The following is a 13,763-nucleotide window of genomic DNA, read 5'->3' as shown; positions in this document are numbered from 1 at the left end:
GTCTTCGATGACATTTGATCCAAGCACGGCTACTCCTGGTCTGCACGTACTGGCACAATTGGCCCGAGCCAAGGAGGTTTTCGACGTGATGACGTACGTGACGTAGAATGCCATGCGGGCAGCATATTCCACCTGGAAGATGCTCGGAGAATACTCAATGGTCTTGCAGCGAGGCCATTGGATATGCACGGACGGCGGTGATGCATCTCCTCCCAGGAGTGCGAACGTTGATTCGATGCCTAGCCCAATTTTAATCTCGTGGAACGCTCTCCTCGCTGGCTATGCGTCCAGAGGCAGCTGCTCCAAAATTTTGGAATTGCTGGGAAGAATGAAGATCGCAGCTGTGTGCAGTGATCTGCAGGTAGGAACAGAAATAAGACAAAGAAGGTAATTAGCATTTCCTTCAAATTAAAATGACATAAATATTAAGCTCCAGGAACTTAGACGTTGAAGGATCTGGGGAAGAGTGTCTCTGAAATACACGTTTTGTAATTTCAGACAAAAAGCCATTCACAAGCATTTGCTACAAACATGACATCCTTGTATAGTAGTAGCTGATACATTTACATCAAGCTCGAAGAACGTCAACGTCCAAGGTTCTGAAAATGAAGTGATTGTCCCTGAAAGGCACCCTAAGCTTGTAAACTGCCACCACCTTGGCTTCCAGGCTGCCATTGCTAGGAACTTGGATCATTGTCGCAACTTTGCAATTCTTTGAGACTCTCCAAATGTTGTTCTGGCAGCTCACAATGCTGAAGAAAAACATGTCTTGGCCAGAAGAAGCGTTAGTCAACTGGAGCGCCTCCCATGAGTTATTGCCACGTTCATATCTCCACCATGATCCGGCCATGTCAGCTTTGTAGATCCAGTTGGAGTGCACAAAGTAGTGGCACCCAGGCAACGCAGTGATGTCTGCCATTTCCCAGGAAAGACCTCAGACCGAGAAAACAAACATCTTTTTGAGAATTAACGTTGTGCTCAAAATCATCTTGTTGCCATTGAGGACAGTGACGCTGCCAAAGGATATTGTCTCTGGTCGTGGAGGAAGAGGATCCCATCGGTCCTCCACTGGATCATATACCTCGGGCGTCCTCTACTTCGTCAAAGTTGCCATCCACGACGTAGAGCCGACCTCCATAGTCGCAGACGCACAGAATCTTCGAGGACACAGCATTGGTGCCACAGCGCTCAATCGGTTCATGTATGCATCGAAGACGCTCACCGATTTCTTCCAGTCCGATCCCCCAAGACTGCTGAGGGCCCTACACTTGCCTCCTGTGCCGTGGAAGTTTGGCGGAGGGCATCCACGCTTTCTTGGTGCTACTTGGATTGAACGCCATCATCAACTTCTCTCCATTAAGATTCACCATCGCGACAAGAATCTCCTCATCCAAGCCCTGGGCATTGTAGAACTTGTCGCTGGAGAAGAGATTCCTCCATGCTCGGCTCACCTTGCGCATTTGGTCGTGGGATGAGAGCGACACTCGCAGGAGGCACTGATAAGTGGCATCGTCGTCCAGCCAGGGCTCTACTTGCCCTAATCCAAGCTTTATATGAAGGGCTAACGATTGAGAAGATCTTCTTTCAAATAGATGTGATACGAACTCACTTCATCTGTTCATTCGAGGCTCCACAATGAATACACAGGCAAACCTCCCTAGCATGATCCCAAGAGTGAAGAGACAGCACTTTCGTTGCCGGAGCCATAATCGTACAATGCCTAAGCAATCTGACAGGTCGAAAATAACGAACACAACTTAGAGCACACAAACACAAACTAAATCAGCATTGATTACCGAGACTATCGTTTGGTGAATCTCCTCTGTAGAACCATGCTCTGGGAATGTATGAGAACCAGAGTGAGGTCACTTTGACAACATTTCTCACCGTTGATTCAAATATGAGAGTAATTGTTTGGCCTCTGCAATAAAGAGCTTCGAACCAGTGACCAAAGGACCAGAAAATCATGTGGACTAAACACAAAAAGTAAGGAAAATATAAGTTCAAAAATCGCCGCCAGCCCACGTACCTTGTCCACAAAGAGCTTCGTGATGTCCAAATCTGTTTACTTGAAGACACAGCAAAAATTCCAACATGTTTAAGCTCACCTACACAAAGTGTTGGATTTTTCTGTTAAGAGAGGTTACCGCAAATGTATCCCTTTCAGATATACGTGTCAAATATGTGTAGCACGTTTTCACCACCCTCTAGATGACAAAGCTCTAAATGCCACCAGTTATGACTATGCCTACAAGAGAAAAAACAGAAACCAGAGTATTTTGACATCTGTGGGCAACAGCAAGCTCAAATCTGATGGTAGTATGAAAAACTTTGGTTGATAATAGAATATTCACTATATAAGTATTATATTTTTAGAGCATATACAAGTTTCTATTCACCAAAGGCTGATCCAATCCCTAAGGGCAACTATCCATTAGAACTTGTGACATGAACCACAATAATATTCCAAGAATATTTCATGGTATGTGGGATTGGGAGGTTGGCCTAGGGTTTATTCCTTATTCATTTCATTGGTATTGTAGTAGTTGTTCTTTTAGGGATGGTAAATGAGTGGAATATAGATTTTGATGAGAAGTATGGTGTTAGTGATGATAGTCATAACAATGAGGAAAAAACTCTCAATGGTGTTGTAATGTGGCATAATTGCTAGATTATTAAGGTTTAGAATGTCATTAAAGAAGTTAAGAATTCCATCAATCTCATTAAGGATTTCCTCTTTCATATAGGGTTGAATCAATCTCATATCTATGATTACCATTGGTACATTAAACATTCCATAAAGATTATGGTATTATAGAATGGAAATCATTACTAAATATTTGTAATAGCTAGGAGATTGATTCTTGGTTGGAATTATGAGAAAGTTGTTAGTCTTATAATTCTTACGAGGATAACGTAAAGATTTTTTTTTTTTGACGAAGCTCATGGGCCATGCTTCTTCGTGGTGGAAGAATTACATCAAAACTACTTCTAAAACAATTTCTTAGAATGAATTTTCTACATTTCATTTGTCAAGAAATTTGAAAAGATTGATCTTGTGAACCAGTTGCTAAAGATCAAATAGAGGACTTTGTTTTTAGATGCGTATGCCCATCAGTTCCATGATCTTTGCCTTAATCTCATAGATATTTTTAATGAGCTGTTAAAGGTGCAATATTTTATCAAAGGTTTAAGCTCAATGGATGTGCATTAGAAAGTCAAGAAGGATTTTCCAAAATGTTGATTGATGCTATCACTAAGGCTCAAATCTTTTTGCCCAAACCATTAGTCAACTCAGTCAACTTTGGTCAACAGGATGTCTATGGGGTAGTCAACGTGATGACTAGCCTGCCAATGTTTCATATTCAAGGAAGAAATGGCCATTACTATGTCATGGCTCAAAGCATGGAGATAGTAATGAAGCTAAGAAATTTCATTTAGACTAAAGAGAGAAGGACAAGGTAGAGGGCAATTATTTTCATTGTCATAAGGCTAAGCATCAGAATAAAGATTATTTTGAAGGGGTCAACAAATGTTAAGGTGACTAAACAACATTCTTTCATAGTTATGAGCCATAAGTTTGATATTATATAGTGGAATTGCCTACTCGAGACAAGGAGTTGTATGTTATTGTGATTGTTGTTGTGAAGGAATAGTAACATTATTTGTATAAATTAAACTTTGTCACAAATGTAATTTCAGGTATCAAAAGTTGCCTATTGGCCAGTCCTTACATACACTCTTTTTTTACTGCTATGATGGCACGAGGTTGATATTGTTGGACCCTTTATTAGTCCCTCTTGTGCTAGTGGAGTTAATTGGGCATTTCAAGTGTATTTAAGCCGGACGAGCATAAAGAAGGAATTTCTACGTGCTATTACCTAAGCATACTTAGCCTGATAAGGAGTTCCCGTCTTGTTGTATCTTGCACTGGCTAGTATTGAGATATTGGATATTAGCTTACTGTGTCTGTTAAACATTCTTGCTATCATGCCCTTTGTGTTAGTTTCATTCTGATCTCAAATGGTATTTATGGAAAGTGTCTAGATTTGCTCATTTGGCATATCTACGGAATGTAGAGATTGTCTTGAACACAATGGTGTTCGTCCCATGTCCAAATTCGCAATCTAAGAATATTCCATATTTAATAAGTTTCAAGCTTGTCCCAGAGACTAACTCCTGATACTAAGGGAAGTTTGGGGTGAAAGCCCAAAGTGCATGTTCCTCAAGAAGAGGAGGGTTGGGGGGGCGGGGGGGGGGGGGGCTATGGGGGTTCCAAATGTATAATAGGGATAGTTGGTAGGTCAGGCATGGCCGACTAACTTAAGGCATAGTCTAGCTCCCGTTTGTGTGCTTATCCTTGTTCTGCATCTGGCTTAGGTCTAAACCCAAGTTCCATTTCATACTAGCTGGTGGAGTACCCATATCTTTGCGTTAGGCCACCAATATGCTGAAATAGCGCCAAACTACATTTGGCTCCATTTTGCATGCTGATTCTAGCATTAGGATGCTAGATACTCTAGGACTGTTCCAAGTTGTTCTATGTTTTTGTCCCTTCATTCTTTGGGCTCTATGCTCAAGAGTCGTTCCGTGCTGTAATGCCATTGCTCTTTGGTTCCATGCTTGGGAGTTTGGCACCGTTCCTTCATCTAGTGGCCCAAGGCTCTGAAACTTGGGTTCCACACCACTGTCCTTTGGACACATGTCATGTGACATGTAGCATATGACATGTGGTATATAGAGGGTTTAGGTTCTACTTTGTATGATAAATCACCATAAGATAAAGGGTAAAAACCACATGCGCTACATTTGGTATCAGAGAATGAGTCTCAACGAGTACTATCCAATGAGATTGGGCAACCAATCTCGTTACATACGCAGAGATGAAAATGATGATCTAAGTGGGTACATATTTGGGTCCTAAGACTTTGCGTTTGTTCCATAGGTATGGATTTTGGTTACCTTTTGTACTAGATAAAATGAGCTTTTGCTTAGGCTCATTAAATAGATATAAAATGTTCTATTTTGCACGAGTTTGCGTGACCAAGGTGAATGGGTATGGCCTTAGTGTAACAGGTTGATATGTCGGTGGTACCTTGGGGTGTCGATCAGGGGATCGGACACGTGAAGCACTTGGACCAAGTGCAAAGGTTGAGTGGCATGGATGCCATTCTCGGGGTTGGCAAGCCCCCAATCCTGAATTGGACTTATAGAGGTTGTGAATGAAACTCCTCCAGGTGGTCGGAGATATGGTTAAGTGACTAAAGTAGAATGGAAAAATTAGTCACTTACATTATGTTCACATCATACAATCAAGAGTCCCTACCTTGATGCATATTGGAAATGATGGTCTTACAAGTGGGAGTCATAGGATGGATAGCAGTGAAGTGCTAAACCATTTCATCTAGGTTTGCTATTGAAGATTTGGGTTGCAATGTTCAATTCTTTTTTGGAAAACTTTGTTATTGTTCCTTGAGTAGCTTGGTGTTGGATTAGTTTTGAATTTCGTCGGAAAGAGAGTGGCATGAAATTGTCCGTGTTGTGAACAAAAATTAGTGGTGTTAGGTGTTATAAATCTTTATCAGTGGAGTGTGGCATATATGTTGTATTTTGTCGAATCGAGTTAACACTTGATACTCACATAAACCTTTGTAATAATAACATGGGCGTTGCTCGTGGTGCTACTCAATTGATGATCAAATCATTATGATACTTATATCATATTTATGTGATAATGAGCAATGTGTTTACAAAGTTGCTTGGTTAAACAATGATCAACCCTAAAGTGGTTGATGGTGAAGCTACTTGCACGTAATGGCATTGTAGTAGCTTCGACTGGATTCTTAATAGTGATTCATTATACTAAGCTTAAGTTGGTATCTTGGTTTCTTGGGTTTGTGGAGAAGGTGTGTAGTTGAGGCATTGACAAAGCTAGCACTTGTGTTAGTGGAAGTGGCATTATTATTTCAAGTAATGAGGAATTCTCTTTAGAGCTTAGTTTTTCATGTCATTTTTTTTATTAGTGTTTTGGCTTCATATTGGATCTTGAAGGTGGTTGAAGAAGAGTGTTAGTGCAATATGGATATCCGAAGATGTGGTCTTCATAATCAAGTATTGAATGTTTATTTTGCATTTTTGTGAATGTCGGTGTTGGATTTGGAGATATGGGCATGATGTTCGAGACTTAAGCATACTATATATTATGAAAATTTGTGTTGAGTTGAACTTATGTGGAATTGTAGGTAGAAGGAAGTTGGTTGAGTTTTGAAAGTTTGTATTCCTGTACTGAGAGTCATTCTTTCTTTAGGATGGAAAATTTTTCCATAAATTTTTATAAGCTTTTCCAAAAGCTGATTTATTGATCATTTTGCTTGAAAACCATTCTATTTTCATATGTTAGTACGAATTAGTAAAGGGGTTAGAGTTGACTTCAATTAGCTTAGACCTTAGTAAGTAATTTGTATGATGTGAAAGGGATACTGACTTTTAGGGCTAAGACAATTGAGTTAGATGAGTCTAGAGTTAGTATAGAAAAATGGCTATTGCACTTTTTTAGAAAGATGACCTTTGTGCCTTTCTTCTATAACATTGTGCTTGGTGGCAGGTTGCACTTTGCATTTTGTTAGACTCTATAAGAGTAGTGAGTTTTCACTGATCTTGACTTAAATTTAGTAGCTTTGCGCCTTGGTTGAGGATGGTGATGTCTAACTTAATTAGATGTTAGTACCCATACTATAGCTTTGTCTATGAGGAGGTTGTGTACCAATATGAGTCCATCTCATGGTCTTCACTTTAGTTTTGACTAAATGTTGATCATGCATAGCTAACCTCTTCAAGGCATGCTCAGAGCTATTGGTTAAACGTATTGGTGAACTTATTGCGGTTGAGTTGGATTCAAGTGGTCATTTAGTTTATGCTTGTCTATGAACCTTTATCTTGTACATGAGGTATCATGTTCATGTTGGACAATCATATGACTCAATGATATGAGTTTAGTGTTGGGTCTTGTGAAGGTAAGTTAAAAAGTGATTGTTGGTTGCTTTGTGACTAATGATTACTTATAAACTTTGTTGAGGGATTTTAGTATTTGCTTTGCTCAATGATGATTTAGTAGTGATGGGTTTGCTTTACCAAATGGTGTTGCAGAGGATCGTGTTATATATTTATATGGTTTTCCATGTTGGCATATTGATTCTACATTTGTCAATGTCATTTGGTTGCATTTAGTTTGTGGTGTTGGATTTCATTGAGTCTTGGATGTGGTGAGTCACTCTTTGATGATGTGTTATCTGTACCTGAGTATTGTTGAAAGATTGGTCTCGAATATTGACTAAAGTATCTTCGACCTTGGTTAGCTTGATTGTTATAGAGCTTTGAGTGAGGTTCACTCTTGCTTTCTACTAGTTTTATTATGGTGTTGATAACATTGAAATAATTCCTTATTGTTGATATTGTTGAAATTGAGATTCAAGTGAAATGAGATGTCTTTCTATAGGATTGATATTGAGTTTCATTAATCTTGATGAAGATAGTGTTAATGATTTGGTTATAACTTTGTGTTATTGACATTTGTGCATTTGCTAGTTAGCAACTATATTAACATTTAAATGAATTGAGTAGCAAGTTGAGTTAGTTGTGTTCTAGATGAGATTGTTTAGTAGAGGTTGAGCTTTAACTTTTCCTTGAAAAATGATTTAGTCACAGACAATGCTAACTTTACGAGAGGAAGAGTTAATGATCAATATTAGAATGTTTGAATCTTTGTTGAATTTGAATTGGGATATATCAATCATTGATGATTTTTCTTGTGCTTGTTACAAAGTGAGTTACATCTTGCTATAAATGGATTCATGGAAGATTGGTTTGGTAGTCACTTGTTGAGTATAGCTTTGTTATACTTAGTTTTTGGATTGATGCAGAATTGCTCTTCATTAGTTTTGCATTATAAAATTTAGCTTCTGGATGTGTTTAAAAGGATATTGTGGGTTGTGCTATGATTTTTTCTTTAGTATTGAAGTGTAAGTGACTAATTTTTCCATTCTACTTTAGTCATTTAACCACCTTTTCGACCACTAGGAAGAGTCTCACTCACAACCTCCATAAGTCCAATTTAGGACTTGGGGCTTGCTGACCCCAGGAGTGGCATCCATGCCACTTAACCTTTGCACTTGGACTAAGTGCTCCACGTGTCCGATCCCATGATCGACACCCCAAGGTACCACCGACATATCAGCCTGTTACGCTAGGCCATGCCCATTCACCTTGGTCACATTGATGGTCCAATGCCACCTGCATTGCAATCTCGTCTCTCCAAGACTGGGCCATCTGTCCATGAGTGATCATCCCAGATCCACTTCTTAGCATCCTTAGGGTGCCTGTAGACATAGGGAACAACCTTCCCCAATATCTCCTTTCCAGTCCTCACTAAGTCCCTTTTTATCCATGGCTGTGTTCGCCAACACTACCACTAGATTAAGGCACACAGGCTCGACCATTAAGTCCCACGGTCCTTTAGGACTTCCTCACTGTGTGACTGTGTCCTTAGTCACCACACCAAAGGGCTACTCCTCTTCCTTTCCACAGTTTAGGACTTTGGGACAACATTTCGAAACACTATGGCCCTACGTGGGCCTCATGGGTACTCTTCCCGCTTTCTGCCTTTGGGTGCTCTAGCCATGGGCTTAGAGTGAGATTCCATTGAGCCACACCTGGTATCTAAGTAGGTAGTGCCACCCACACTTGGACTGGGAGCATTGACCATTCGATCTCCCAGGGGAACTATAGCTGGCTTTTGAACACTTCACCAAGCTACCCCGTTTGTCGGTCCGTATTCACTCTAGTTTTGGACTTCTCAGTGGTCAGCTCATCACCCAACACTGGGTATGGCCTTCCTGGGCCAAATTGGCCTTTTTTGGCCAAACTAGCTCCACTGGGCTCCAACCCCCACACTCTCCCTACTATACTTTTGGAACCCCTTGTAGCCCCCCTCTGCCCTCTGGGGGACGATCGCTTTGGGCTTTCACCCAACAGCCTGTATTAGTATTCAAACTCAGACTCGGACTTGAACTTAGACTCGAACTCCATCTCGCGTCTATCTCGGACTCCATCTCGAGTCCATCTCGGACTCCATCTCGGGTCCATCTTGGACTCCATCTGGGGTCCATCTCGTGTCATGTTTTGGTCCTCTTGTGTCCCTTTTCTAGAGACTCACTCATTGGTTGCTTTGTGCTTGTTCCTCGAGCACTTCATTGGGAGTTCCACTCCCGCTCTCAACCTTTTCAAATCAGAGCTTTTAGTCCAAATGTGTTACGCTCATTTGGCTTTTGTTTCGGCCACTACCATATAGCACCCTTTCGGCTCCACTTTGGGGCCTAGGGATTTTGTGTCTCACATGAAGTTAGTTTATGTAAGATTTATGATCATTGTTAAGAAAGATATAGCTATAAGCTTCTTCAAGCTTTTGGTTCCTTAAGTTTTTATTTTTGTGGTCCATTTGTTAGAAGTTGTTGAGAAAGGCACTTTAGCTCATTAGCTTTGATGTTGAAATTAGCTTTTGCATTTAGCAATCATTGATGATGATTAACTATCATCTAGGATACTTGATTATTTTTGTCAAAGATTTTGCTAGATTATTTTTGGTATATAATGATTTGTTATTCTTCAGGATGGTGGATCCCTTCTTCAATGATGATTATGCATATGTTTATTGATGGGATAACTAATGATTTTTTATGATAGTTAGTTGTCTTCTTTAATGGCTTATGGTTTTTTGCAATACCACATGTTCTTTGTGGTTTGCTTTGGATTGGTCTTTTGGGTTTGAGACATCGATAAGATGTTATTGACGCTTGCTTTAGCAACTCTAGTTCCTTGGTATTGTTGATAAGAATCTATTGACTTTAGCTAATGTGATAGTTGGCATGAACAAGTGTTTATTAGTTTTGCGGCATTCACTTTGTTCTATTAATTGTTGGTCGAGTTAGTTCTGATAAATTTAGATGTTATTTTGGGTGATATATTCGCAAGTATTTTGTTTGCCAGTTAATGATACTTTGTGTTCTTTGAGTTATCTTTTGTAAGTTGTTTAGTATGCTATCTACAATCTTTGATAGTTAAATTTTATCATTGAGTTTCCTTGATGATACACAGATTATTGAATTTTGTTGAATGGTAAATCCTATGTTTTCCAATCATGTTGATCTTGATGGTTCCTCTACTATAATACTGGTTTATCGGATGATAACTTACTTGGAATACTTTTATGTTCTAATCTAAGATTTATTCACTGTTATTTAAGTCTCTAAGATATCATTGTCTTTGACTTTGGTATTGTCCATCTATTGATCTTTGAGTTTGGGCTAGTATAGGCAGACTGGCTTCAGCACTTCGTGTGTATGGTGAAATCTTTAGTCATGGGGTAACTACTGTCGACTAGTCATATATCCCGCCTTTTTGTTGATGTTCCTGATTCCGTTTAAAAGGCGTGACCATGTAAACAATTCTTACTGTCTGTTTACAGTAGTCTATCTAAACATTACCAACGGGTTTGGTTTCTTTGCTCATAAGGGTTGGGGCCTTTGGCTTCTCTCTCTATGCCACCTACAAGCAGGGGCATATCACACTTTTGTAAGCTGGGTGACACCCAAAGTAGCAAGGGTGGCTAACTCTGTTGGTCATTTCCTTGTCAATGATAGCCAGAAGGTGTTTGAGTTGGTAGTGCATCCGCATTAAACAAAGAGGTTACTCTAACTTATTTAAGTTGGTGCATTTCTCACATAGTTGTGAGACACAAAATCCCTAGGCCCCAAAGTGGAGCCGGAAAGGGTGCCACGTGGTAGTGGCTGAAGCGAAAGCCCAAACGAGTGTAACACGTTTGGACTAAAAGCTCTAACTTAGAAGGTCGAGAGCGGGAGTGGAACTCCCAACAAAGTGCTCAAGGAGCGAGCACGAAGCGAGCAATAAGCAAGGCTCCAAAAAGGGACCCAAAAAGGACCAACACATGACACGTGGAAGTGTCCGAGATGGAGTCCGAGACGGACCCTAGTTGGAGTCCGAGATGGACCTGAAGTGGAGTCCGATATGGAGTCCGAAGTGGAGTCCGAGATGGAGTCCGAGATGGACCGAGATGGAGTCCGAGATGGAGTCCGAGGTGGACCGAGACAGAGTCCGAGATGGACCCGAGATGGAGTCCGAGATGGATTGAGACGGAGTCCGAGATGGACCGAGATGGAGTCCGAGATGGAGTCCAAGATGGACCCAAGATGGAGTCCGAGATGGAGTCCGAGGTGGACCGAGACGGAGTCCGAGATGGACCGAGATGGAGTCCGAGATGGACCGAGACGGAGCCTGAGATGGAGTCCGAGATGGAGTCCGAGAAGGACCCGAGATGGAGTCCGAGGTCGAGACCGAGACCGGGACCGAGACTGAGACCGAGACCGGGACCGAGACCGGGACCGAGGCCAAGGCTGAGACCGAGCCCGAGCCCGAGTCCGAGTCCGAGTCCGAGTCCGAGTCCGAGTTCAAGTCTGAGAGGGTGAAAGCCCAAAGCGTTCGTCTCCCAGACCCTGGGGGGTTTGGTGAGCTCCAAAAGTATAGTAGGGGGAGGACTGTAGTGGAGCCAGTTTGGCCAGGAAAGGCCAATTTGGCCCAGGAAGGCCAGACCCAGTGTTGGGTGATGAACTGACCACTGGGAAGTCCAAGACTAGAGTGAATACGGACCGACAAGCGGGGTAGCTTGGTGAAGTGTTCAAGAGCCGGCTCTAGTTCCCCCGGGAGATTGACTGGCCGATGCTCCCAGTCCAAGTGTGGGTGGCACTACCTACTTGGATACCAGGCATGGCTCGACGGAACCTCGCTCTAAGCCCATGGCTAGAGCACCTAAAGGCGATAGGTGGGGAGAGTACCCAGGTGGCTCGCGTAAGGCCACGGTGTTCCGAAAGGTTGTCCCAAAGGCCCAGACTGTGGAAAGGAAGAGGAGCAGTCCTCTGGGGTAGTGACCAAGGACACAGTCGTGTGGTGAGGAAGTCCCAGAGGATCGTGGGACTTAGGGGTCGGGCCTGTGGGCCTCGATCCAGTGGCAGTGTTGGCAAACACGGCCAGGGGCAGAAAGGGACTTGGTAGGAACTGACAAAGGGACTTTGGGGAAGGCAATCCCCCAGGTCTGTGGGCATCCTAAGGATGCTAAGGAGTGGATCTAGGATGACCACTCGTGGACAGATGGCCCAGTCTTGGGGAGACGGGATTGTGATGCAAGTGGTATTGGACCACTAGTGCGGCAAAGGTAAAGGGGCATGGCCTTAGCGTAACGGGCTAGTATGTCCGTGGTACCTTGGGGTGTCGGTCTTGGGACCGGACACGTGGAGCACTTGGACTAAGTGCAAGCAATGAGTGGCATGGATGCCATTCTTGGGCTAGCAAGCCCCAAGTCCTGAATTGGACTTAAGGAGGTTGTGAATGAGACTCCTCCAAGCAGTCGAAGGTGTGGTTAAGTGACTAAAGTAGAATGGAAAAATTAGTCACTTATAATAGTGTGATCACTGTGATCTTTTTTTAGAGTTTTTTCCTTGCTTGTGGTCTAGACTCGAGTATGCATCAACAAGGACATTAATCTTCCCTAAGGGGGGGAGAGTGTCGCAAATATGGCTTTGGATATTGAAAGTTACTTATTGGCTAGTCATTATGGACACTTTTTCCTTATTGCCACGACAGTAGAAGGTTGGTATGCTGGACCCTTGTGCCTCTTATGCTAGTGGAGTTAATTGGGCATTTCGAGTGTACTTAGACCAAACAAGTATAAGGATAGAATTCCTACATGCTATTAACTAAGCATACTTAGCCCAATAAGGAGTTCCCGTCTTGTTGTATCTTGCACTGGCTAGTGACAAGAACTCTCGTGTATTGAGATTAGTCCCTTAATATCACTGGATGATAGCTTACCGTGTTTGCCAAACACCCTTACTATCATGCCCTTTGTGTTAGTCTCATTTCAATCCCAAATGCTATTTATGAAAAGTGTCTAGATTTTCTCATTTAGCATATTTACGAAATGTAGAAATTGTCTTGACACACAATAATGTTCATCCCATGTCCAAATTTGCAATTTAGGGACATTTCATATTTAATAAGTTTCAAACTTGTCCCAGAGACTAACTCCTGATACTAATGGAGGCTTGGGGTGAAAGCCCAAAGTGTGTGTTCTTCAAGGGGAAGGGGGAGGGGGCTATAGGGGGTTCCAAATGTATAGTAGGGATAGTGGGTAGGTCAAATATGGTTGATCAACCTAAGATATAGTTTAGCTTCCACTTGCATGCCTGTCCTTGTTTGGCATTCAACTTGGGTCTAAACCCAAGTTTCATTCCATGCTAGCTAGTGAAGTATCTATATCTTTATGTTAGGCCACCGGTATGTTGAAATAATGCCAAACTTTGTTTGGCTCCATTTTGCGTGTCAGTCTTAACATTGGGATGTTAGATACTTTAGGATTGTTCCAAGTTGCTTTGTGTTTTTGTCCTTTCACTTCTTGGGCTATATACTCAAGAGTCGTTCTGTGCTCGAGTGCCATCACTCCTTGACTCCATGCTTGGGAGTTTGGCACTGTTCCTTTATTCAGTGGGGTCTTGAAACTCGGGTTCCACACCATTGTCCTTTGGACACGTGGCATATGACACATGGCATATAACATGTGGCACATGGAGGGTTTAGGTTCTGCTTTATAGTTATCATATGGTAAATCACCATAAGATAAAGGGTAAAAACCATGTGTG

Source organism: Selaginella moellendorffii, unplaced genomic scaffold (genome assembly GCF_000143415.4).
Source record: "Selaginella moellendorffii unplaced genomic scaffold, v1.0 SELMOscaffold_40, whole genome shotgun sequence".
Lineage (NCBI taxonomy): Eukaryota > Viridiplantae > Streptophyta > Lycopodiopsida > Selaginellales > Selaginellaceae > Selaginella > Selaginella moellendorffii.
Note: the sequence above shows the minus strand (reverse complement) of the source record.